The 24,404-nt window shown below is 46.4% G+C and overlaps 1 protein-coding gene across 1 annotated transcript in view; it reads right to left on the bottom strand.

Moving 5' to 3' along the window:
- The window catches only part of LOC142584978 (uncharacterized), a 308,939-nt gene extending 296,648 nt beyond the window's left edge, over window positions 1–12,291 (bottom strand). The window contains exon 1 of the mRNA XM_075695378.1: window positions 11,924–12,291. The gene's annotated coding sequence lies outside the window, so the exon portion shown is untranslated. The remainder of the gene's footprint in view (window positions 1–11,923) is intronic.
- Window positions 12,292–24,404: the final 12,113 nt, after the last annotated feature.

Here is a 24,404-nt window from a genome sequence, read left to right as displayed (position 1 = left end):
TGTTTGCACTGCTGGGGAGAGCACACATGTGACAAATCGGCCTATACGTGTAGCCACCTGTACTACCACTACAGGCGGCATGCTTGTTAATAGCTACGATCTCTGTGAAATTGCGCAGTGAAACAGCAAACGCTACCTGAATGTCCTCACGGCAACAAATGTATGCCTTCAAATGCATCATTCTTTAAATGAAATGAATAGTTTCCTAGATGCGCGCCGCTGTTCACCTACATTGACAATCATCGTTGGTGGTTTCCGCAAAATGTTTCTTTTTTATCCACGCTGTACAAAAGTTTCGAGTGCTGCGCTTTATTATGGGGCTCCTGGAACAGGATTGGAAAATTTGGAAAATGATTGACCTCTTACTACGTTGGAAATATATTACTTGCACAGGTCTGGTCGAGCGTTATCTTCTCAACGCTGTTTCTGCGACGAGCTAAATAAGTTTAACTACCTAAAGTTAAATACATTTGGAGGTTCTGTTCTGCGCTCAAAAGTTGAGCTTTAAATCCAGTTATACTTTTTCCTGCATCCTTATTAACTATTACGTAGAGTGCGCTTGGTGAACTTCTAAGGCGAAAGCCCTATATGCCAAATGAAGTGGAAAATCCGGCGAGCTTGTGGCGTTAACATCGGATGGCAGGAAAACCCACGTGACCAAGTGATAATGACACGTTCTTGGCGCTGGACCTGCTGCGGTTCGCACTGCAAATCCCATGGTAACCAGCCACGGCGTCGGACGGACGCCGTGACCAACTCCCAAAATTGGATTAGGATGAATCAAAATGGATTAAGGTCGATTAAAGTCAATTAAGGTGGATTGAGGTTGGTACAAATTATAGCAAGGCGGATTAAAGTATATTAAGGTGCAATAAGTTGGGTACAAATTGGAGCAAGGTGGACTAAGCTGGAGTTTAGTTTAAGGTGATAGCTTAGAGAAGTCCTAATGCTTCCGCATTAAAATCACGCAAGGATACTTAAAGGGACTGACGACCGATCTTTAAGGACGTAGTTTTTTATGGCGCAACGCACGGCACACCCTCGGTAGTGTTTACATCTGAGGCGGTTACTTCCAAAAGCGCGTGGATATTTAGTAAGCAGAATTTTTTACATGAGCAGCCTCTCAAAAAGTAAGAGTCCCTCCTCCAACAACGCTGAGAAGTGATAGCAATGTCTATAGCCCGCCTCGCAAGTTGTGAAAGCCACCCATCTTTCTGCTTTCACAGGAGTGAGTATAACTGTGGTCAACCACCTACATTCTGGCTTTTTCAACCACTTTTGAAAATAAGACGGTGGCGCAATAAGTTCACGTCATTGTACAGGTATTTCTTATATTTGTAGCGCATTGTCCCCCACGTACACGCCTATGTCACTGCTTGCTGGCCCCCGTCGTCGTTGTTCGGTCGATGGACGAGCCAAGCCAACATATCGAATACGAAAGGGAAGGCAGCGCCACTTTTCTGCTCACTCCAAACGGAGACTTATCTGCACATTGTCAGTCAGGAAAAGTTTATAATAATAAAAAGTATACTGCATTTTAATACTAATGAAAAAAAAACAGTAACCGCGTACACTGTAGAAGGTCCCGTGGTGGACCACTTATGGAGCTTTATGTTTTTGCCGCGTGGGGCGCCAAAGCTCATTCTTCGCGACTTTTAGTCACGAATTCAAAAAATATAAATCCACGTTTAATGAAAAAAAATGGCTCGTTTTAGCCACTACGACGGAGACTCATTCCATCAGCAGGGTTGTCTCGATTCATGTTCTGAGCGGTTGTCTGTCCCTTTAGGTTACTGTCACTTTTGTTATTTGTCCTGATGTTTTTTTTTTCCAAGGCGAAAGCTTTATATGCCCCATGAATGAAAAAATCCTGCGTACGGCGTTAATATCAGATGGGAAGAAAGCTCGCGTGATCGAAGGATAACGAAACGTTCCCCGGGGCTGGACTTGCTGAGGCTCGCACTGCGAAATCCCACAGTGAACAGCCACGGTGTCGGCCGTACGCCGCGACCCACACCCAAAAATACCAACCTGGCCCACTCCGAAAATTGGGTTAATGTGAATTAAGGTGGATTAAAGTGGATTATCGTGGATTAAGGTTGGTACAAATTAGAGCAAAGTGGATTACGGTGAAGCTTTAATTTGAGGTGGCAACTGAGACTAGTCCTCACGCTTTCGCATTGAAATCATGTAAGAATACTCAAGTGATTTTCATATCTGCGTGGAAAAAGAAACAAGAATTGACGGTGTTAATCATTTAATCCACTTTTCACAATATGCTATACATCCACGATTTCTTTCTTGTCGATGTTCTATGTTTATTAAACTTCTATAAAAATTTCCAGTACGCTTCAAATGAATCTCCAGGAGGACAACAGATAGGTGAAGATGCTTATCGCAATTAGTTTCGCGACGATAGCCGTGAATGCGGCGTGCGACAACCGGGGTGGTGACCTGTTGGTACCGGGATCAGAAACTGAGCGCACCATCGTTTTCATGTGAGACGGGAGGCTATATGCTGTTCTCAATCGCGTGCGCCTCGCGCCTTTTCTTGTTCACATGGAATCTAGCCGCGAGGAAACGTATACGATCGCAGTCTGCAGCAGGGGACGGCAGCGCGTTTAGGTTATCCCCTATTAAATGTGAGCGCTACGCTTCCGACGACCCCACGCGCTGTGAAACGGACAGGCGAATATGCTTATCCCAATGGGATTGGTGGTAATAGGTGTGAATACCGCGTGCGAAGATTGTGGAGAAGGATTTGCTCGTACCGAAGTGAAAAACTGTGTGCGCGCCGTCGTTTTCACGTGAGACGGGCGGGCGAGTATTGCGGTGAAGCTGCCGCGCCGGGCAGATTATATACTGTTCTCGATCGCGCGCGCCTCGCGCATCTTATTGTTTAGATGGGATCTAGTGGCCAGTAAACTTATAACACGATCGTAGTTTAGCGACGTACTGAACGTTGGTGCCAAAAAATCGTGTTTGCCAGCAACGTATAAACCGGTCAAAAATGAGCGTAACTCAATTGGGTCGTTATATATATATATATATATATATATATATATATATATATATATATTTATATATATATATATATATATATATATATATATATATATGCCACACACCCATAGTCCAATCATATGTACCCACGTGGCATTGTGCGTAAAAATCATTTGTATTCCCGTTCAAAACACATATGACTAAATACGATGAAGGGTACGAGACATGCGGTTCACCTTCAAATATGCAAGTTGTATTTCTTGTAATATACCACTAGATGATTGTGCTTACACCGAGCTTTTTCCTCGAGCAAAAAGCAGCAGTCACATTGACGCAAACCTGGCAGCCAGTGAAACCCTTTGAGCGTCTCGTCTCGTTGGTGCGGCGAGAAAAGAACGAAGGCAAATGCCCCTGAAAGCCCGCTTTGAGCGGCAAGTTTGTCAGGCGACCTAGCAGCGCGCGAGGACCGCTGATGTCGAGAGGCTTCAGCTAGAATGAGCGGCAGGACAACCAAGTTATGCCTAAGACTAGGACATATAGGCGCCAGCATTGAGCGGTCCACGTTGAAGGCAAACGCCCACAAACGGGCAAACGAAATAGATGTCGAACGCGGGCAGCGAGCCGCACAAGCCAAAGCGAGTGGGCCAGCCACGGCCTGGTGAGGACGATAAGACGGGAGCCGTGCAGCTGAATACAAAACGGCGGAGTCGACAACGAACGCCAACAGAATGGGCGCACCGCGGTTGAACGAGCCGCTTTCGCTACTATTGCGACAGCTGCCACCGCCCATGGGACGAAACCAAGCTGCGCGCCGTGACGTATCGTCGTGTCCTAAAGCGATAAAGTCGTTATACGCGCGTCGAAAGTCAGAAGAAAGGGATTGGCTGCGTCTAACGTGTTCCGAAACCGTACAGCCACACCTAAGCCACCAATGATATTCGAACACTTACACGCATTAATGCATGCCGCAGTATCCGCTGCCTTGGCAGTTACCGGCTATTGTTTGCCGGGTTTACGAATTCAGTTGGTTCGCAGGAAATATTTGATATGAGTTGATATCAGATTGTACTCAACTGTTTTATAGTTATGCGCTCCAACTGAACAAGACGTCCGGTGACTGTAACGATGCCTCGAATGCGCGGCCACCACACACACACACACAGAGAGAGAGAGAGAGAGAGAGAGAGAGAGAGAGAAGGGAGAAAGGAAAGGCAGGGAGGTTAACCAGACTGTCTATAGATGTCTATAGTCGGGCACTTAAGTCTGTTGCCCTCAGGTAGTGAAAAAGCGCTCGAACTGCTTTCGGGGCTAATGAACTGTGAGGCCAGGCTCCCAAGATCTTCGCTTCCGTAAATGGCCTGTCATCCAGTCTATTTAAGACACACTGGAGAGTCTCACGTTGGTTATCGAAGCGAGAACAGTGGCACAGAAGGCCACCACACAGTCGACGCGTTATAAGTATAGGCTGGGGCAACTGCAACTTATCTATACGACAATGCATTTGGAAAGGGGATGACGGATTGCCAGCAGTGTTTCCTCTGCAAATAGGTTCTTTGCAAGCCGTTCAACGTCAAGGGGGCGAGATTCAGCTTAAAACGTATGCCGATCTAATCGAGATCACGTCGTCGAACATTCGGGCCGGATGCGATATTTGGCCTGGAAGTCCCCATGAATGGACAAAACGAATGAGTGCCCCCACTTTAATGATCCTTTCATCTGTGCCACGTGCGAGCAGTCTTGAAAAAATTGGGAAATGCGGATGTGTGCGAATCTAAGCAACTGGCTGCACACAGCTGCATAAGCGAGTTCTCACACCACGCCTGGTTAACCACTCTGTCTTTTCGTTATGACCCCCCCCCCCCTCTTTCTCTCTCTAGACTAGCATTAAACTTTCTGCAGCAGTGATGGAAAAGCTATAGGGGCGCAGCTTTTGCACTGCGTTACTGGGGCAAGTACTCCGGCAGCGGTTGACAGCGCTTTTGGGTTCTTGAAACAGATGCTGAATCAGAAGCGGCTTCAGTGCGCGCCCGTTACGCATTTGTGCCAACACGCAAGAGAAAAGAAGTAAGTTATGTCAAATTTAACACTGACATGTGTAATTCGGTCATTTTGCTGCGGGAAATACGACGTCAACGTTTTCTCCTCCCGGGCCTAAGTAACGGCTATGAGAAAGTGGCACTTTCCCCAAAAGGTGGCACTTTCCTTGCGCGCTCTTTGTCGCCTCGTCGGCGCTCTGGTCATGTGGCCGCTTCGTGCCTTTTATGCAGGTTGCGTTGCGGACGCTTGCAGCCAGAGTTCGCGTTCGCAGTCAGCCCTAGAGGAATTTCAATGTGCAGCCGGTAAAACGTGGCGTAAGAAACAAAACTTGTGTGTTACTGCATAAAAAAAAAAGAAAACTCACAAGGACGCTGTTGCCCACTCGAATCAGGGTAGACCCAAGGTAACTTTTGTTTAATAATAATTGATTATTACATTTTAAAGTGAAAATTCGGAACTTAATTTCTTGCGTGGCTTTCACCGCATGAAAATCGTAGTGTTACTTCCTTTACCAAGCATTCCTGCAAAATGTAACGTCTGCTACACGAGCACTTCTAGGGCTTCCAAGATGCAGAGTACCTTACGGTCGAAGATATCAGCGCTGATGTCTTCGCGAACTGTAGTCGTTACCGAATTTAATGAAGGTCGACGTTGCGGATGTTAAATTCGCGTTCGATACACCTTGTGGAGCTGCGTTTCACCTAATCTCTGCAAGACATCTCGAAAGGGCGAAATGCAAACGCATTGTTTACACTGCAGAAAACAGGAACTGTTGTTCTCAAATGAATGGATATCTCATTAAGATGAAATAGAAGATCGAAAGGGAACTTGTGAAATATGGCGTTATAATCAAAATGTATTGTTGCCTTAGACGACTTACACGCTGCTTTAATATTATTATATCAATATTACTATTATTACATTATAAATAATATCCAAAAAGTGTTATTCCCACTCAAGTATTGTGTATCTTGGACTGTAATCAGAGCACCGCCAGAGGCTATTCAATGTTTTCTTTTTTGTCTGCCGAGGAGTTATGCTCTGCTCGAACGTAAACACACACAAACTGACTTTTCCATTGAATGACGCTGTAACGCTGGCTCGGATCGATTAGAGACAATAAAATGCCACGAAGCTTCTTAACTCGCAATTCAGCAAAGAGTAGTGCAGCGCCCAACCATTCAAGGCGACTGTGTTTAAATCTCGCAAAGTTAGCTTTTTCTGTTTGAGGCATTAAAATAAGATACACTGACGTAGTGAGGCGTGGAAGCAGGATTTTTTTTTTTACAACGAGGCTACTTTCCGCTGTATAGAATCACTTCCCGCAACGCGAGAAGCCTGAAGATTCCTTTCAGCTCAACTGTCATTCGTAGTTCTCCGAGAAAGAAAATACAAAATAAGGACTACGCAAGCCGACTCACATATTGTGGTGCCACGCACATCCTGTCTCCAAAGGTGCGCGTCTTCTGTCGAAAGGCGAATCAATAAGTTTATGCCATGAAGCTGATGGATGAGTCTTCCCGTTTCTGGAAAGTATCGCAAGGACTGCACTTTTCCTGTTACCTTATAGGCCCACATTCACAAAGCATTTCTTTCTTAAGTGATCTTTCTCATTGACCGTCCGCCTTCGCTAATGTTATGTCCAGCATCATGATCGACTAGAATTTTATCTTACGAGAAAATTTGCTGCAAGAGGATTTTTGTGAATACTCGTGCCAGGTATTTCTCGCGATCCGTCGCGCCTATAGAGGCATATCTAGGTGATAGCAGGGGCGTATCTTCATGCCAAGTCAACAACGAGGGGCATAAAGAAAGAAAAATGAAGGGAATCTTTGCAAAATATTGCCGAGGGCGTTTCAGGTTGGGCATTGAAATCGTGTGGAACAAGTGTAAAGAGGTGTAAATACAGCAATAAAAAACTGACATGCACGGTCTAGAACTGCAGTTGTACAGCAACACACCTTGCAAGATGGAGAGAAATAATCCAACCAATACAAGCGCTTGCACTTGCGTGTTTTATTAATGTTCCAACTTGAAAATACCGTTCGTTGTCCCACCTGATGTTCCTTTATCCGCGGGAGGAGTTTCCTCTTACACTATATTTTTGTCTATTGCTCATACCTCAGCAGCATACAGAAACACGTAGAAAAGTAAAACGTAAAGGTCAGACGCTGTAGTTAGTAGATGTTCTGGAAAAAAGGTTTCCAGAATGCAGAAATAAAAAAAAACTCAAATATGGGAACATAGGACATCGCTTGTCCTGTGTTCCTACCTTGTCCGTATATATTTGGCGCTGTTTTTCACCGATGACTTTGTACCAACTAGCTCACATTCAAACGAAGTCACGACTAATACGTGACTGTACTCGAGCTATCTCGCCAAACATGGCCAAATGGTGGAATGATTGCGATTATTTTTGCTGCAAGCCGACTCGTGGTATGGAAGCGCTTTGTCTGAGAGCACGTGTTTTGTCCCCTTGAGCACAGGCGAATTATCGGCAGGATGGTCACGTTAAACTTCCGGATGACATTTCTCGATGCTAGAAAAAGATGCGGGGAGAAATGAATACGCGCAAGAACGTCGAAGAGTTATGAAGTGGTGTCGAATGTGGCGCGTTACATATGTAGGGCACAGGAAGTTATGTAACCACTGGTATGCCGTTGAAGCCGATAAGGGTAGCGATGCGGGCTTGTTGGTTGATCGTCATGAAATGACATGAAGTGCAGTGGAGCAAAAGCAACGACACAAGCTCTTGTTGCGCGGAAGCTTGCAAGGTGGAGGAATGTTTATGAAAGCGAAAAATCGACGCATGTACGAATCTTGTAGCACGAAGCTACGAAGGAGACGCGCACGAATTTTTCAGAAAGAAAGCTTCGCAGTGAAGGAAAAATTCGCCCTGACTCTGACCGGAATTCATATTTCTCTCGCAGCAAAGGTCTGTTCTTGAGAAATCTGAGTCGGTTTCGTTTCTGCCTTCGTGCTGCAAGATAGGTGAATATAAACTTTATTTTTTTCCCTTCAGTGATCTAGCTAGCTTTGAAGAATTGTTTCCTGAACCAGCTGGATCTATTTCTGTGTGTACTTTTTTTTTCTACTTATATGTTATTCTTGCCTAAACACGCAAAAAGCACTCCTTTAAGTCCAGTAGTTCCACTTGAGCACGCGTCCGAAACGTTATTTTGTGCTGCACAAGGGTAAAATCAATAGAAGGTTCCCCCACTGTCTGTGTCGTTGAAAAGTCGCCCCGAAAGTTGTCGGTATTGAATCAGTAATGGTGCTGGTGCATAGGATCCGCGTTTAACCAGTACACGCTTAAGAGCGAACACTCCGCTAACAGCAGGTACAAGAAAAATACTAGCGAGCAAAAGAAAAACGAACTTTCAGCAACTTCGTACGGGATGCTCAAGCTTAGACATCGCAGAGTGATACGAGGCGTTCTGAAAAACAGTTTCCAGAATGAAGAGACAGAAAGCTCGAATACTCGGCACTCTTTTAACGATGCCTGTTGTAATAGCGTATGGAATGCTTGCAGCCACGTGCTCCACTGGAGTATCCACGTACCATTTCCTTACGGTATGCTTGGGGACAAATTGTGTTACCTTTTACGCACTTTCCACAAACTTAAACAACTTTTGTCTGATGACGTACGTGTCTAAACAGCTTGCCCAACTTCAAGTTGCAAGGTCCGCCCTCCTCCACGATGTTTAAGCTTGAGCATCCCCTGCGAAATTGCCGAAAGTGTTTTTTTTCCCCTTTTGGCTGCTAGTTTTGAGGGTCTAGCATGTAATACAAGTGAATAAGAAAAAAGGAAACCGACGAGGACAAACTGCTGAACCTCAGCCCACCTTTTGCTGTATCATGGGTGTACAGTCCTTTAATTCACAACACAAATGCGCAGTTCAAATAGCTCGAATCAGTGTCAGCTTAGCTCCCACATGTTCTCTGCGTGCCGACGTGTATGCTCACCCACCACCACGGGTCGCTGCACCTAACACACCACCTGACATGGCTGCGCCCGCGATCGGGACGCGACAGCGCAGTGCTTGATTTTAAGTGCGTACCGGTTAAATGCGGCTCCTATGCCGGAGCAGCATTACTGATTCAATGACGACAAGTTTCGGGACGGATATTCGACGACACAGAGAGAGGGCGAACATTCTTCGAGTGGCTTTACCCTTGACCAAACCAAGATAGCGTTGGCGGACACCTGCTCAAGTGGAACCACTGGACTTCAAGGAATGCGTTTTGCGTGCTTTGGCAGAAATAAAATATAAGCAGAAGAAGAAACACATACAGGAAAAGATCCAGCTTGTTCTGAAAACAATTCTTCGCAGCTAGCTACCTCGCCGAAGGGAAAAAAAAGAAAATTATATTCCCCCAGCTTGTAGCACGAAGCCACAAACAAAACCGACACAGGTTTCTGAAAAACAAAGTTTTGCTGCGGGAGAAAAATGAACGTACCACCACCTTGCGGGGTTCCGCAGAATTGATTTGCCATAGCTGTAAAGCGCAGCAAAAACAAGGACACAAGAAGAAATAAAACACCGACACAAGTGCTTGTGTACTTGCTTTTTGCTCCGCTACACTTCATGTCCTTTCATGACGATCAACCAACAAGCCCGCATCGCTGCCCTTATTGGCCTCAACAGAATCCTGGTGCCTGCATAACTTCCGGCGCACTAGCTATGTAACCCGCCACATTCAACAGCGCTTCGTAACTCCTCGCATCTGTTTCTAGCATCGAGGAATGTGATCCCGAAGTCCAACACGACCATCCTGCCGATAACTGGCCTGTGCTCAAGGGGAAAAAACACGTGCTCTCAGACAAAGGCTTCACACCAGGAGTCGGCTTGCTGAAAAAATAATCGCAATCATTCCACCGTTCAGCCATGTTTGGCGAGATAGCTCGAGTAGAGTCACGTATTAGCCGTGACTTGGTATGAATGTGAACTAGTTTGTACTAACTCATTGGTGAAAAACAGCGCCAAATATGCTCGGACAAGATAGGAACACAGGAAAACGGACGTCCTGTGTTCCTATATTTGAGGGTTTTTTTTCTGCTTTCTGGAAGCTTTTTTCTTTTCCAGAACGTCTACTAATTACAACGTCTCAGCTTTGTGTTTTACTTTTCTGCGTGTTCTTGTCTGCTGCTGAGGTATGAGCAATAAATAAAAAAAAAGTTTAACAAGAAAGCTCTTCTCGCGGATAAAAGAACGTCAGGTGCGACAACAAACGGTATTTTCATGTTGGAAGATTAATAAACAACGCAAGTGCAAGCGCTTGTATTGGTTGGATTGTTTCTCTCCATTTTTGCAGGGTGTCTTGCTGCATAACTGCATTTCCCGGCCATACGTGCCATTTTTTTTATTGCTGTCTTTACGTCTCTTTGCCCTTGTTCCAGATGACTTATATGCCCAACTTCAAACGCCCTAGGCAATATATTGCAAAGATTCCGTTCATTTTTTATGCCCCTCGTGATTGGCTTGCCACGAAGGTACGTCCATGTTATCACCGAAACGTGCCCCTATAGGCACGACGGATGACTAGAAATACCTGGGACCCACAACACAACAACCAACACAACAACCCTGTTACGCTACACATTACGCTACACATTCACAACAACCCTGTTACGCTACAACTGGTCGTAAGATAATATTCTAGTCAATCAAGATGCTGGACATAACTTTAGCGATGACGGACGGTGAATCACTTACAACGGACAAAAATCACTTACGAAAGAAATGCTTCGCGAATACGGGCCTATAGGATACGAGGTGAAGGACGATGCGTAGGAATAACGAGGGGCGCACACACGTTGTGGCCCTACGCTGAGCACTACATTTTTATTCAATAGAGCGACTGCATAAACTAGAACGAGCTTGCTCATGTTAGCAACGACGAAGCGAAGAACGGAAAGAAAGTCAGAGAGAGAGAGAGAACACGAACAAATATTCAGTAAAATAAAGATCAACTCGCCGCTTTCTCAAGTACATTTTCTCAGTGCATGCTTATAGAATCAGCTTCAGCGCTCGCAAAGAGGACCATCTGTGAAGAGAGTTGACAGAAGTCATGGCCATTGAAGACAACCTCGACACTTGTTTCACTAGTCCTTCTGCTTAACTCAAAAAACAGGGAGGAGCTATATTTTTGACGAGCAGTACGTCACGTTAAATGCAGAAATGTGTCTGCGCTATCGGGCTAACAAGCAAGCCCGTTGACCTGTGGCTCGCATGAGAATTTTTTGTTATTTGTTAGTGCTTTTAGTTTTGGGATTCGTTAAGTACAACCTTGTCTTCTGGCAGCGATACCAAAACGTGGATAGGAATTGCGTGAGGACTCGTTTCGGTCAAATCTAGTCCTTTATTATCATCCGCCAATCACGTCTGGCTGATCACAATGATTACCTGGGCGGAGCGCCACTCAGACCTATCAGGAAGCGTGAGAAGGTATAGTATTCGAATCGAATCGGCACATTATCCCCGGCTCCGGTTTTAAACTGGTGGCATCGTCACTTTGAATAAATTTTGGTTTGGCGACTTTGCTCTTGGTAGTGTCATGTCGCGGGAAAACGACGTACGAGCTTTCGTGTGCTCCTGATTCACTTGCGCTTTTACCCACAACTTCCAGCCCATGCTGATTAGCGGAATCTTCGTCTGACTCAATCAGTTATCTGAGCCCGCGAAACGACCGGCAACATGCTATTTTTTACAGATTTATGAAAGTACCAGTTCGCTTCTGTTTCCACTGGTCCGGTTCTGTTTGTGAACGAGTGGGAAGAAGGCGCGGCGCTTGAACTGGGCGATCTCTCAATGAAAATTGCGCAACATCGTGGTATGGGACGGCGGGCAGAAAGTATCGCGGTGCATTGCGTTCGGCTCACCGGTTATTTCCCCTCCGGGTTGTTCAGGCTTGGGGCCCGAGGAGACAGCGGGTCCCCCGACTTGCTCCTCGCAGCTGTGTAGCGGCGCCGGTTGACGCTGGCAAAGTAAGCACGCGCCAAGACACGAAACCAGGGTCCGGTCAGTGGAGAAGAAAAAAGAAAAAGAAGAGGCGCGACAGAGAGAGGCGTCTGTGCCGCAATCAGCACCGGGCGCGTAACACGCTCACCGAGCGTGCGGCCGCGCGTGCGCACACACACGCACGCAATAAAAAACGGCGCTATTCTTTCGAAGCGTGCTCGTCGTCGTCACGCGGCGGCCACTCAGTCCGACGTGTGTCCGGAGGGGAGGCGGCCGTACCGTGCGTATGTGTGAGCAGCGGGCGACGCTTTTCTTTCAGCCGAGCGTCTCTTTTTAAAGTGCGGACCCCTTCCCTATCTTCTCTCTCTCTCTCTCTCCTCCACAAGAACGAGCCCGTCGTCTCCCGACGGCGGCCAGCCTACTACGTCACCCGGTGGGGGGTTCCGCACGCGCAGCTTCGCATCCCTTCTCTCGGGACAACGTGGATTTCTCCTCCCCTCCTTTCAACCCTCTCCGCTCCCCCCTCGGCGGCTGAGCCGCACCGCCAATGGCGCGGGGCCCCCGGACCCCGCGGAGCCCCGCGGCCGCCCTGCTCTGCGACGGCGGGCCTTTGCGCCGCGAAGGATCTCGGCTCGCGCCGCGGGGACACAACCTGTGGCAGCCGCCGGCCCCGCAACAGAGCCGACCGAGGCGAGCCCCCTCCCCCCGCCTCCTCTTTCGCTCTCTCGGCGACCACCTCCACTGACCCCGCGCTCCTCACTCGTCACCGCTGCCCGCCGTTCGTGTCACCTGTCCACTATTTCTTTCAGGACGGGCCAGCGCGCCCACCGCGGCGTCGATATAGCTGCGCGAGCACGAGAGATAGCCGCCGACGAAAATACGTTCTTCGAGTGGCCACACCGGCGTTTCCTGTGGTAAGCGTGTTACAATACAAGCGTGGCGCGTGACAGGGAAAAAGAAAGGCTTTAAGAGTTGTCTTACGGGCGAAAAAATATGCTTCATAGCGCTGTCAAACATACAGAAGCCTGTCAGCATTGTGACATTATTGACGTGCGAGTAGCCTCGACAGAAAGGCAAGAAACCTAGGGCTGGCGTGCGGACGAATCGTTTTCTGTAGTTTGGAGTGAACCGCGTTTGTTGCTTCTGTCACGCGGGCACTTCCCAGCGCTGTTCAGCCAATCCACTTAAGAACCCGATGCGAATTGACCACCGTGACATGTCATTTTCAACATTAAACTTTGATACATCAATAATAACTCGCGTTCGTTCAATTCAGCGGGAAAATTGTCATGCACGAGACAAGCACAGAAGTGGAAATTGCAATGCGATTTGAAAATCCAGTGGAGTATCTCGATGGCGCCTTCATGTCGAGGGTAAGGGGTGAAGTTCTATCTTGCAGGTGTAAATTTAGTTTCAAAGCAGCAAGAAAGCTCCTCCTAGGAATCTATCTAAACCTTGCGAGTGTTAAAGTGAATAGCTTTCTCCGCCTCCTTATCCCGTATCTGTGGTTGATGGTCGGTAGTCGGACTGACCGCCGATACAAATGTGCCGATGCAAGGGGCGAGCGTTCTCGCACAACCAAGTGACCAATTTGCAGAGCTCGTTCTTCGCAGAACGCTAAGAAACCCTTTGAGACAAACGTGTTGTAGCGTGTGAGCTTTAGATGTTGCATTAGAGTTTAGATGTGTCGGTGGATTGGACGGACAGAACAACTCTTTCATCCTCCCGCCAGCGCCTGCCCCAATGATGCCTGCGAGCGAGAGAGGGCACTGTCGGGAGGGAAGGACGGCAGTCGCTTTCTACGCCGGCGCTCGCACCACAGGAGAAAACACAAATATAGCAAACCGTATTTTATCTAAAGCTGCTGCACTACCGTCTCAAATGAGCTGGTTAACGGCTGTGTTATTTACCGAATTAGGTAAGAAAACAACAATATAGCGCTACCTAAATATCCTCACTGCGACAAATAAACGCCACCAAGCGCATTATTCCTTTAATAACGCGAATAGCTTTCCAGAATATTTCGGCTATTCGCTTGCGTTTACGATCATCGTAGATGGTTTCAGCGCATTTTCGTTAACGCTTGGTGGGACAGTGACTGTTCTTTATTCCTTTGGCATTGAAACGGCCGACAACGCTACACGTGTAATGACTGTGGTCGCGAGGAGACCCTTCAGAACCTTCTGTGCGACTGTCCTAGCAACACTATACACAGATGATCACTCATAACTGCGATAGTTGGCATTTATCAAACACGAGTATCGAGGCTATTTACTTTGGAATGGCGAGCGCATAAGTCGACATATCAAAGGACGAAGCATTCACTTGTGCTTTTTTTTCTTTTTTTTTTTTACGAATCACAGATTTACACATACGGCTGTAGCCTGATCCTGTGCTGTTTTACTTTGCGGTGGTCGTGACCACTTGGGGTCGCCTATCCGTGTTTTCTGTCTCTCTCTCTACATTTTTCATATATTTTACGTAAGATACAATTTACCTGGCTACGCTTGCGGTTTCGCGAAGCACGCCATGCAGTGCAAACCGTCAGCGATGTAGTAGGCTGGCATAAAATAAAGCTTGGCCATACCGTGCGATAATGCAGTTTCTCTCGCTCCTGCTGCTGAAGGAATTATGCGTCCAATATGGAGTTGCCCAAAGAGCAAATCGGAACACTTTTTCGCTTATGCCACACTTTTACCCCACAGAAGTATTGGCCACGCTTCGCGGTTCCGCGTGCGTAATCAAGTAAATTGGACGGTTAGCTTGACGCAACTTATTTCTGTCTACATGGCTCAAATAAAAAAAAATTGTTCTAAAATAAGTTATAGGGTGTTACGTACCAAAACCATGATTTGATTATGAGGCATGCCGTACTGGCGGACTCCGGAATAATTTTCACCACCAGGGGTTCTTTACCGTTCACCTATATCTAAGTGCACGGGTGTTTTCGTATTTCGCCCCCATCGAAATGCGGCCGCCGTGGCCGGGAATCGATGCCGCAACCACGCGCTTAACAGCACAAGACCATAGCCACTAAGCAACCACGGCGGGTTACGTAATTATTCTAATTACTTAATAAATTGCTTTGTCTCTATTTTTCTTGCAGGTGATGTCCACCTGGACAGATAACTCATTTCTAGCGATGTAGCTTGAGTTAATTTTCAAGCGTTCTTTTATAAAATAAAAGTCTTCGAAGTAAAAAAGAGACGGTATATTTGTCTTACAGGAATACATTCACTAGTGTTTCTTTTTTTACGTACAAATGTCCAAAATGGGGGGTGTCATACTTTACATTGACGTTTAACACGGTTTCGCCCAGCAGTGCACTACGAAGATTTGCTGGAAAAGCATGGGCGATATCTGTGTCCAAACCCATATTTGTGGCATGGGTATGTCGGAGTAGATGACATAGTCAAGATCCCTGCGTAATGTGATGAAAGAAGTGTATAGGACATAAATATTGCAGAAATGGAGAAGGCAAGAAAAGCGAAAAAAGAAGAAGAAGAAGAGCAAACACAAAGGGCGATGTAAAATAACTTAAATTATTAGACATATCGTAAGAAGCCAACAAACACTGACACCAAGGACAACATAGGGGAAATTACTTGTGCTTAATAAATAAAACAAACAATAAATTAATGGAAATTAAAGTGGATGAAAAAACAACTTGCCGCAGGTGGGAACCGAACCCGCCACCTTGGCATTTCGCGTACGATGCTCTACCAATTGAGCTACCACTGCGCCGTTTTGCCATCCACTTTCTTGGGTATTTATGTGTCCTAGTAGAACCCTGGGAGTGTTAGCCAGCGCCACCACTCACAGACCTTGGCGGCGGACGTGGAACGTCCTTTTTGCCGCAAGCGTCACGAGAGCGTGATCTTTTTAGGTGAAGGCAACTGGTCAATAAACCCACATATGCTACCTGAAGGCATCAACGTTGCCGGATTCGAGACCCTCGTTATGTGTTAAACACAAGTAATTCCCCTATGTCGTCCTTAAGCACAAGTAATTTCTCCTATGTTGTCCTAAGCACAAGTAATTTCCCCTATGTTGTCGTAAGCACAAGTAATTTCTCCACTGTTGTCCTAAGCGCAAGTAGTTTCCCCTATGTTGTCCTTAAGGACAAGTAATTTCCCCTATGTTGTCCTAAGCACAAGTAATTTCCCCTATGTTGTCCTAAGCACAAGTAATTTCCCCTATGTTGTCCTTAAGCACGAGTAATTTCCCCTATGTTGTCCTAAGCACAAGTAATTTCCCCTATGTTGTCCTAAGCACAAGTAAGTTCCCCTATGTTGTCCTAAGCACAAGTAATTTCTCCTCTGTTGTCCTAAACCAAGTAATTTCCCCTATGTTGTCCTTAAGGACAAGTAATTTCCCCTATGTTGTCCTAAGCACAAGTAATTTCCCCTATGTTGTCCTAAGCACAAGTAAGTTTCCCTATGTTGTCCTTAAGCACAAATAATTTCCCCTATGTTGTCCTTGATGTCAGTGTTTGTTGGCTTCTTATGATATGACTAATAAAAATCAGGCCCCTCGGTTAACCCCCTTTCTTTGAAATTAATAGAGTACGATAGTAGGAACAGAGAAATATATAGAGGTATATATGCGGCTATATGTCAAGAACACATTAATTGGCTACCTAGCCAACTCACAAGCTACAATAGCTATCGTGTTTTCTTCGCGATGTTTACCATGAATTTCGAATTTCCCAAACAAGAGCCTCAAGCTATCAAGCATGAGGCTACATCACCTTAGAGATACCACTGCAGAAAACCCTGTAGAGGGTGCAGCACCGCAACATGACCAATGCTGTGGCAGAGCCGCATAATTTTTAGTGCGTACCGCTCTCATGGAAGTAATTTTCCATGTGGCATCCCAGAGCACCTATTCGATAGAAAGGGTCCCCGCTTGGGGAGAAACAACACTTTGCAGGTTTTAAGCAGCGCTCAGAGACCACGCCTAGAAATTCTGCTACGACCCCATTTTTACGAAATTGATACGACCCCACCGTGATTAGTGTCACTGAGGGCATTTAACAATGTCTGAACTCTGCGCACAGGTTTCACTGCCGGCAAAGAAATGGTAGCGTAGGATATTCTCAGCGCAGCTATTGCCGGCCAAGCACCCCAGGCTAGCCTGGCCATGCTTTTGAACGACGACGACGAGGGCGACGCTCTGCATTCTTTACAACCCATATATATAGAGAGAGAAAGAGAGGAAAGGGGAAAGGCAGGGAGGTTAACCAGAGAAAAAGATCCACCCTACGCTGGGGAGAAGAGGAGGGGGAGGTAAAGTGGTAAACCATATCAAAAACATTTAATTTCAATCCGACACTCAGGTATTTTTCTATATTCGCGAAATGTTCTCTCCTTCTGGGACTCTGCATTTGGCTTTTGCCACAGGAAGGTACGTATGCTTGTGGGGCTCTTCAGTTTTCCGATTTCATATATTTTTGCAGAGGTGGCGCAGAAGGTGCAGCGGTGGCGTAGAGGTAGAGCATCCGCCTCGCGTGCAAGAGGACCGTGGTTCGAATCCCGGTGCCGCGCAATTTTTCACGGGATTAAAAAAATCGCGTGTTGATAAAATTGCATGAACAGGCCTGGAGGGAGGCCTGATACCTGTGACCAGAACCGGTAACGCACTCCCTCACCAGAGCAAGGTTGGCCACCCTGGTACAGTACTTAGCCACAACCTCCTATATGAATACAACAACCAAACCCCGGCCCTCAGTCCCCAGCAGCTGCGAAGCAAATTACCACGGCGGCGGTCAGACCTGTGACGCAGCGGAGGGTGCTAAGAATCCCTGGATCCGGACAGGCCGCCATTGGAATCTGAACCTGGCAACGTTTAACGCTAGTACGTTATCTAGTGAGGCGAGTCTAGCAATGCCATTGGAGGAATTAGAGGGCAGTAAATGGGATATAATAGGGCTCAGTGAAGTTAGGAGTACAAATGAAGCACATATACAGTGCTAAAAGGCGGGCTCGTCCTGTGCTACCGGGGCTTAGCGGAGAAACGAGAACTAGAAGTCGGATTCCTGATTAATAGGAATATAGCTGGTAACATACAGGAATTCCACAGCGTTCGCTATAGCAATCGCTGAAGTCATCAGGGTCGTCCATTGCAACGAGCGTCAAAGTTAACGTCATAAAATAAAGAGCCAGGTTATCGTGGCGCGCTTTCCGGTAAGGGAATACATCTGCTTAGGGCAGGTAGTGATGGCGGATCCGGATCATGAGACGGAAATAATCAGAAGAATAAGAATGGGCTGGGGTGCGTTTGGCAGGCATTCTCACATGATGAAGAGCAGGTTGCCATTATCCCTCAAGAGAAAAGTGTATAACAGCCGTGTCTTACTAGTACTCAGCTACGGGGCAGAAACCTGGAGGCTTACGAAAAGGGTTCTACTTAAATTGAGGACGACGCAACGAGCTACGGAAAGATGAATGATGGGCGTAACGTTAAGGGATAAGAAAAGAGCAGATTGGGTGAGGGAACAAATGCGAGTTAATGACAGTTAGTTGAAATCAAGAAAAAGAAATGGGGGGCATGGGCAGGAAATGTAATGAGGAGGGAAGATAACCGATGGTCATTAAGGGTTAAGGACTGGATTCCAAGGGAAGGGAAGCGTAGCAGGGGGCGGCAGCAAGTTAGGTGGGCGGATGAGATTAAGAAGTTTGCAGGGACGACATGGCCACAATTAGTACATGACCGGGGTAGTTGGAGAAGTATGGGAAAGGCCTTTGCCCTGCAGTGGGCGTAACCAGGCTGAAGAAGATGATGATAATTATATTTTTGAAGTTAGGGTAGGTAAAAGTCGAGCGCGCTATTTGTAAACCGGAAAAACACAGAAACATTGTGGGTTTTGTTCTCTGGCAGCCGAAACTTCGGCATTTTCTTGATATCTTTCATGCCTTGATAACGCAGGCAATGCTTTCCTATTGGACATTAACGTTTTATAAGAATAAACGAAATCACTCGCAGGAACATGTAATGACAAAAGGAGCTGCTCGCAAGTCATGTTATGAAGGTATCTATATAGTTCATCATTGGTGGACATTATTCTGCTTTTCAAAGAAACCACATGAACAAAAAGAACTATTATACAGTGATATTTAGTGATTGTGTCTTTGTTAAGTACTGCGTTCTTCTACAAAACAAGAAAAGAAAAATTCAGAGCCCTTTCACTATGTGAAGATGGAAAATCAGCGAAGCTGTATTGCTCAATAGCTACATTAATTTCTATGTGGTGGTTATGCTATGTTGGTTGAATAAAGGCACAAACTTAGTTGTTTGTTTTGTTTTTCTTTTATTCGTTTTTTTTCTTGATTCTTCTCTTTTTCTATCTTTCCTGTTTCCTTATTTTTTATTTCCTTTTTTATATTGTATTTATTTTAATTCATTTCTTTATTTATACATATACACTGACGTTACGACACGCATCGTTATACACTAGCGTTTGGGCAACAGCGTTTGTCGCTCCGGTGCATTATTTTGGTCAGCAGCATATATTCGTTGTTGGGTTCGTCTTCTTATATTTTTATTTTTATGCTCTTTGTTTTTGTCGTTTTTTTTTGCTTACGTGTGTACTGACGTCTCAACACTTGGGCCCACGTGTGACAATGGTAGTTCAAGGGCGCATTAAATGTCCCCGAGCCCAAGGGCGCGTTAAATGTCCCCGAGCCCACAGGGGTATCTGCCATTGAGTTTGGACACTTTCTGCACTATCACGAGGATCGGCCCACATGATTTATTTTTGGCAGCATCTCGGACACATTTCTTTTCCAGATCCTAGCCATAGATAGCTTCGCCAAAAGTCGCACTTTCGCCCGAAAGGCGAAGCGTCGATTGCGATAGCAAATTAGTGGACAGCTATACTAAGTATGGATAGCAACTTTATCAGCCGTATATACCTGTAAACATAAGGATACTATGCTCGCAGGCAACGTTTTGTAGTTATGAAGGGAGAGAGGGAAAGCTACGAGTGCGTGGCTTCTACACATACGTTAAAGCTCCGAGTAATCTGGCAACGTTTGACAGTGCTATTGGCAGTTCGGAACAGACGCTGAATCGACGCAGCTTCCACGTGCAACGGTTCCACGTTTGCCCAGACGCGGAAGCGAAAAGCCGCAAGATGAGTAAATCTGTACACTAAGTGGTGCGTTCCGTCTTATTTAACTGTTGCTAATTAGGTGTTTATGTTTTGTCTTCCCCAGCCTAAACAAACGCTGATTAAAACGCAGGACTATTTTCAAAAACGCTCTTACTTGTGCGCACTTTGCCTCCGTAGCTTTTTTTTCATAGCCACAGAAAGTTGTACGCGAGTGTAACTAAATTAGCAAGCATGGTGTCACGCGCGCACAGGCCAACATGAACACATGTCACTCGATGACCACAGAGACTCGCTGTCAAAATCTTGCAGTGAGGAAAGGCGGCAGCAGCAGCGAGCGAATTGACCTTCGTGCAGCCTTTCACGTCAAGAAGGTCAATTCGCTCGCATCAACGTGAACTACGCCTTGAAAACACAGCGCAGTGCGGACTCTATCCATCGCAGATGGCTTTCAAGATAAAGCAGCCCGGCCGGGCCCACGGCGCCGCCTGGGCCACCCGGAGTTGAAACCCCCCCCCCCCGCCCCCATCTCTCCCTGCACCCGGAACCTTGCGCGCGACGGAAAGAGCGCGCGTCCTCTCCGTTTTCGACCATTGCGTGCGCGAGATTGAGCCGCGATTGCCGGCTCACCCTCGCAAGCTTTCACTGACACGTACAGCATACGGTTTGCGGCGAAGATCTTGCCGCTGACGGACTTTATGCGAAACCTCACGGTGACGCCGACGTCGACGGCAGACATGCGCCTGGAGTGTCCGTATAATTGCTATCGCAATAAAAAAGTACAAGTAGTAGTCCCCACGGGCCTGCCTCGCAAGGGGTCTGATGCGTTTATCTTACAACTCTTTGCTGACGTACAGTGCTCACGGAATGAAACGCGTCAATTTAGGGCTACGTAATGTGCCTACTTTCGTTTCCACCGGCTACAGTTTGTGTCACATCGACGCAATTTCGGTGCGTACACTTAGAGCGGAGTCTGCGTCACCTGTGGAGGGCTACCGCACAAATAGATCCCTTATAATTCTAACAGACTCCAAGGAAGCATGCCGAAACTACATTAACGGCAGAATTGGTCTAAAAGCGGTCCAAATCTTCCTCCGCGCTGGCCAACAGAATAAACGCATTAGACACACCATCTTTTGGGTACCAGGGCACACTAAGATTGAGGGCAACCAAAGGGTAGATAGGATCGCTCGCGAGAATACAAACCGAGCGGACCTAAACAGAGATCCTGAGGACTTCATGACAGTGATCCCAACGTACTCTGACATACTAAATTACCATAGAGGGACGAGGATCAAATATCCCCCGCCTCACAACACACTCACTCAAGAACAGGCAGTTTACTGGCGAAAGCTGCAGACAGGAACTTTCCCAAATTTACATAAACTATACAAAATGTTCCCAGGTCAATACAGGGACACATGCCCGTGGCGTGGCGCAATACCCACACTTTATCACATCACACGGGGGTGCAATACGAATAAGGCATTCCACAAAATAGAAAATCCGAGTGCGGAGCAGTGGGAGAGCGTGCTCTCCAGCGGCGACCCTAGCCTCCTACGGAGGCTGGTGGATCATGCCCGACGAGCAGCCACGCTCAGTGGTGCCCTGGAATAGGGGCGCCAACCATGCAGGCCGGAGATCGGCATCAACCAATAGAAGACGAAGACATCCGGCCCGACCGCTGAATTACTCTTTCTAGGCCAATAAAGTTTACTTCCTCCTCCTCCGCGTCACCTTTGGAGACCAGATTCCAAGGGACATGGCATGGCACTCTCAGGTACTTTGCACATAAGCAGGGCTCTACTAAATGCTCCCTGTAGCGTTTGAGTCGCTGAGCACTGTACATTATTACAGTTATTTTGGGCCTATCTGCGTTTATCCTAGACCTGTGGGGCTATTAGTTTTTTTCTGTTGCCGTCCTATCTTTGCGGGTTCACGATTTGCGCTCTTGCAATAAAATTAATGTAATACCAGCTAACCGAACCAGCAGCCCTGCTCTGAATATAGCATAGTTGGGCGAACGTGCTCTCAACGTCACAGCTTGCAATTTCAACGCTGCTTTCGCTTCCTAGCGCATTTGCGCTATTCACACGTATGTGAAGTACGGAAGTGCGTGCGACGAGTCATTGTCACATTCACGTAAACGCGGATAAAAAAAATAGCAACAAACTTTCTTTGACTCAAGGCTGACAGTCAATGAATGCAATATTGTAGGTAATGTACGCGTATGGCACCTTTCTCATGACTATTAAGCGAAAAGGAGGCATATGTCATATTCATATATGATTAACAATATTAATATAGCATATTTTCACCACTTTCTCACTCAAGGAGGTTAGCATTCATTGATTTTGTAACACTTGCATTCATTTTTACCTTTAAGGAAAGGGCGAAACATAGGGGAGAAATCAGGTTTGACCTGAGTTTCTTTCAACTTGTCCGTGGTGCAAAAAAATGGGTCCTGTCAAACTTTACCCGAAAAACGAAAGACTCCAGGTATAAAGCAAGCATAAGGTCCGCTATGCATGCAAGGGAAATGTCTCCTCATTCGTATGAGCTTTTTTCAGACTTTTGATATTGACTTTCTGATAGGAACCATTCACGTGCTCACTGGGGATTGAGTCACTGTCGCCTGTGGTGTGCTCGCAACCCAGTCGTTATAAAAACAGAACGTGAAGCCGCGACACCGCCTCTTCGAAAGTGTCGAGAGTTATCGTTCGCCATTCGGTAGCCGTTCGTGGCCCTTCGTTCTGACTAGGCGGCAATGAAAATGGGGCGTCAATTTGTTGCGTTGACACACAAATTGCGGCGTGGTGACGTATCACTGCTCTTCCTAGATATTTTCTGAACATATACGCAAGATATTATCATTCTTAGTTTGCTTTTTAATGAATCGCTGTTAATGTAATGTGTTCCGCGATACATTCTTCGTTAGTAGCCCACGCGCAAGGAAATAAAAATCCCAGAAGATAAAGTAGCCCAGAAAAAGCGGCCTTTTCGGAGATAAGCCACCACATTTTTCAGCGCACGTAATGGAGATATGTCGAGGTTTTGAGACGCACGTTAACATTTGGCGAAGGATGAATCTTTGCGGTGCTACCTCTTATGGGACTGTGTCTCGCCAACGAGACCATAAGCATTACAGTGTTTAAACCACAATTGCGTCATCTTCAAAAGAACAATTTTTTGAAACGAATGTAAAAGTAATTCGCAAGGACACAAGATATGGTGTCCTCATTCGTCATTACATTGAGGTTAATTTCGCGGCGTATATTAGACACTGGCAAAAAGAAAATGTATGTCCGCGCACGGTCATTTTGCTGGCTTCTCTCCCTTGTTGAATTGCACCATTTCGCTTGAGCGCTAACAACGAATATTTTTGCGCGTTCTTGCCACGCATTGCGTGTTTCTGCCCGTCTTCTGTTTTTCTTTCGCCCTGCGTTTCCAACAAATCACGGCTGCTCTGCATACCATGCCACATGACGCCACGAAGGTGCATGAATACAGAAAGAAGCAGCTACACATCTACAGTTTGCTTATGTTTTATGTTGCTCGAAAGGAAGCGAAACAACTGCTTTAATGATCTCGCACTCTGGCACTCTCGCCCACGCGAGGATAAAATTTCTCTCAAAACTCAAGCTTTCTTTCCTGTAATAGTTAAGGACTGAGTCGCAGACATATCCCGCACTGTAGGAGCACCTAGGAGCACCCTAACAGGGCGTCTAATATTTCCTTCGTTTTCAGAGCAGCAACACAACTATAATAGTTTGCATGTCGGAAGATCTCCTTCACCACGCTGTCAAGGCATGTAACCTAGCTTTAACCAACTCTGACAAGTCGACGAAAGACTGTCTAGCTCAGTGCAGGAACAACTCAAGATTCAGCACACACGTGCCACTTTGTTGGTGTACACAAGTTTTCATCGTGCCAAACAAAAGTAGGTTGAAGCTAAAAGGACGGAGCCCACGTGCGTCACAGAGTGCTTTAATGCACTTCCTTATGTGAAAGTGAATGAAGCTTATCCTGTACATCAATGCTATTGGCAGAATGCCACTGCATTTTGGTCGATGAGCAAAAGGTGAAGGTGAATGTTGGAGCCAACGTGACAAGTGGACTTGTCTTCAAGGCGACGTATGCTTTCCTCGCCACAGCATATATAGGTGGGGTTCTTCTAAAGGGGAGAGGGTGTGAGGCGGGAGGATGCGGAAACGAGGAAAAATGTGTTAGCGTGTCGAATTGACAGTAAAGGAACGTTGTGTAAAACGTGAAAGCCAAGGACCCCCCCGGTC

The sequence above is a fragment of the Dermacentor variabilis genome, chromosome 6 (genome assembly GCF_050947875.1).
Source record: "Dermacentor variabilis isolate Ectoservices chromosome 6, ASM5094787v1, whole genome shotgun sequence".
NCBI classification, from domain to species: Eukaryota; Metazoa; Arthropoda; class Arachnida; order Ixodida; family Ixodidae; genus Dermacentor; species Dermacentor variabilis.
Note: the sequence above shows the minus strand (reverse complement) of the source record. Positions and strands in the feature narration are given on the sequence as shown.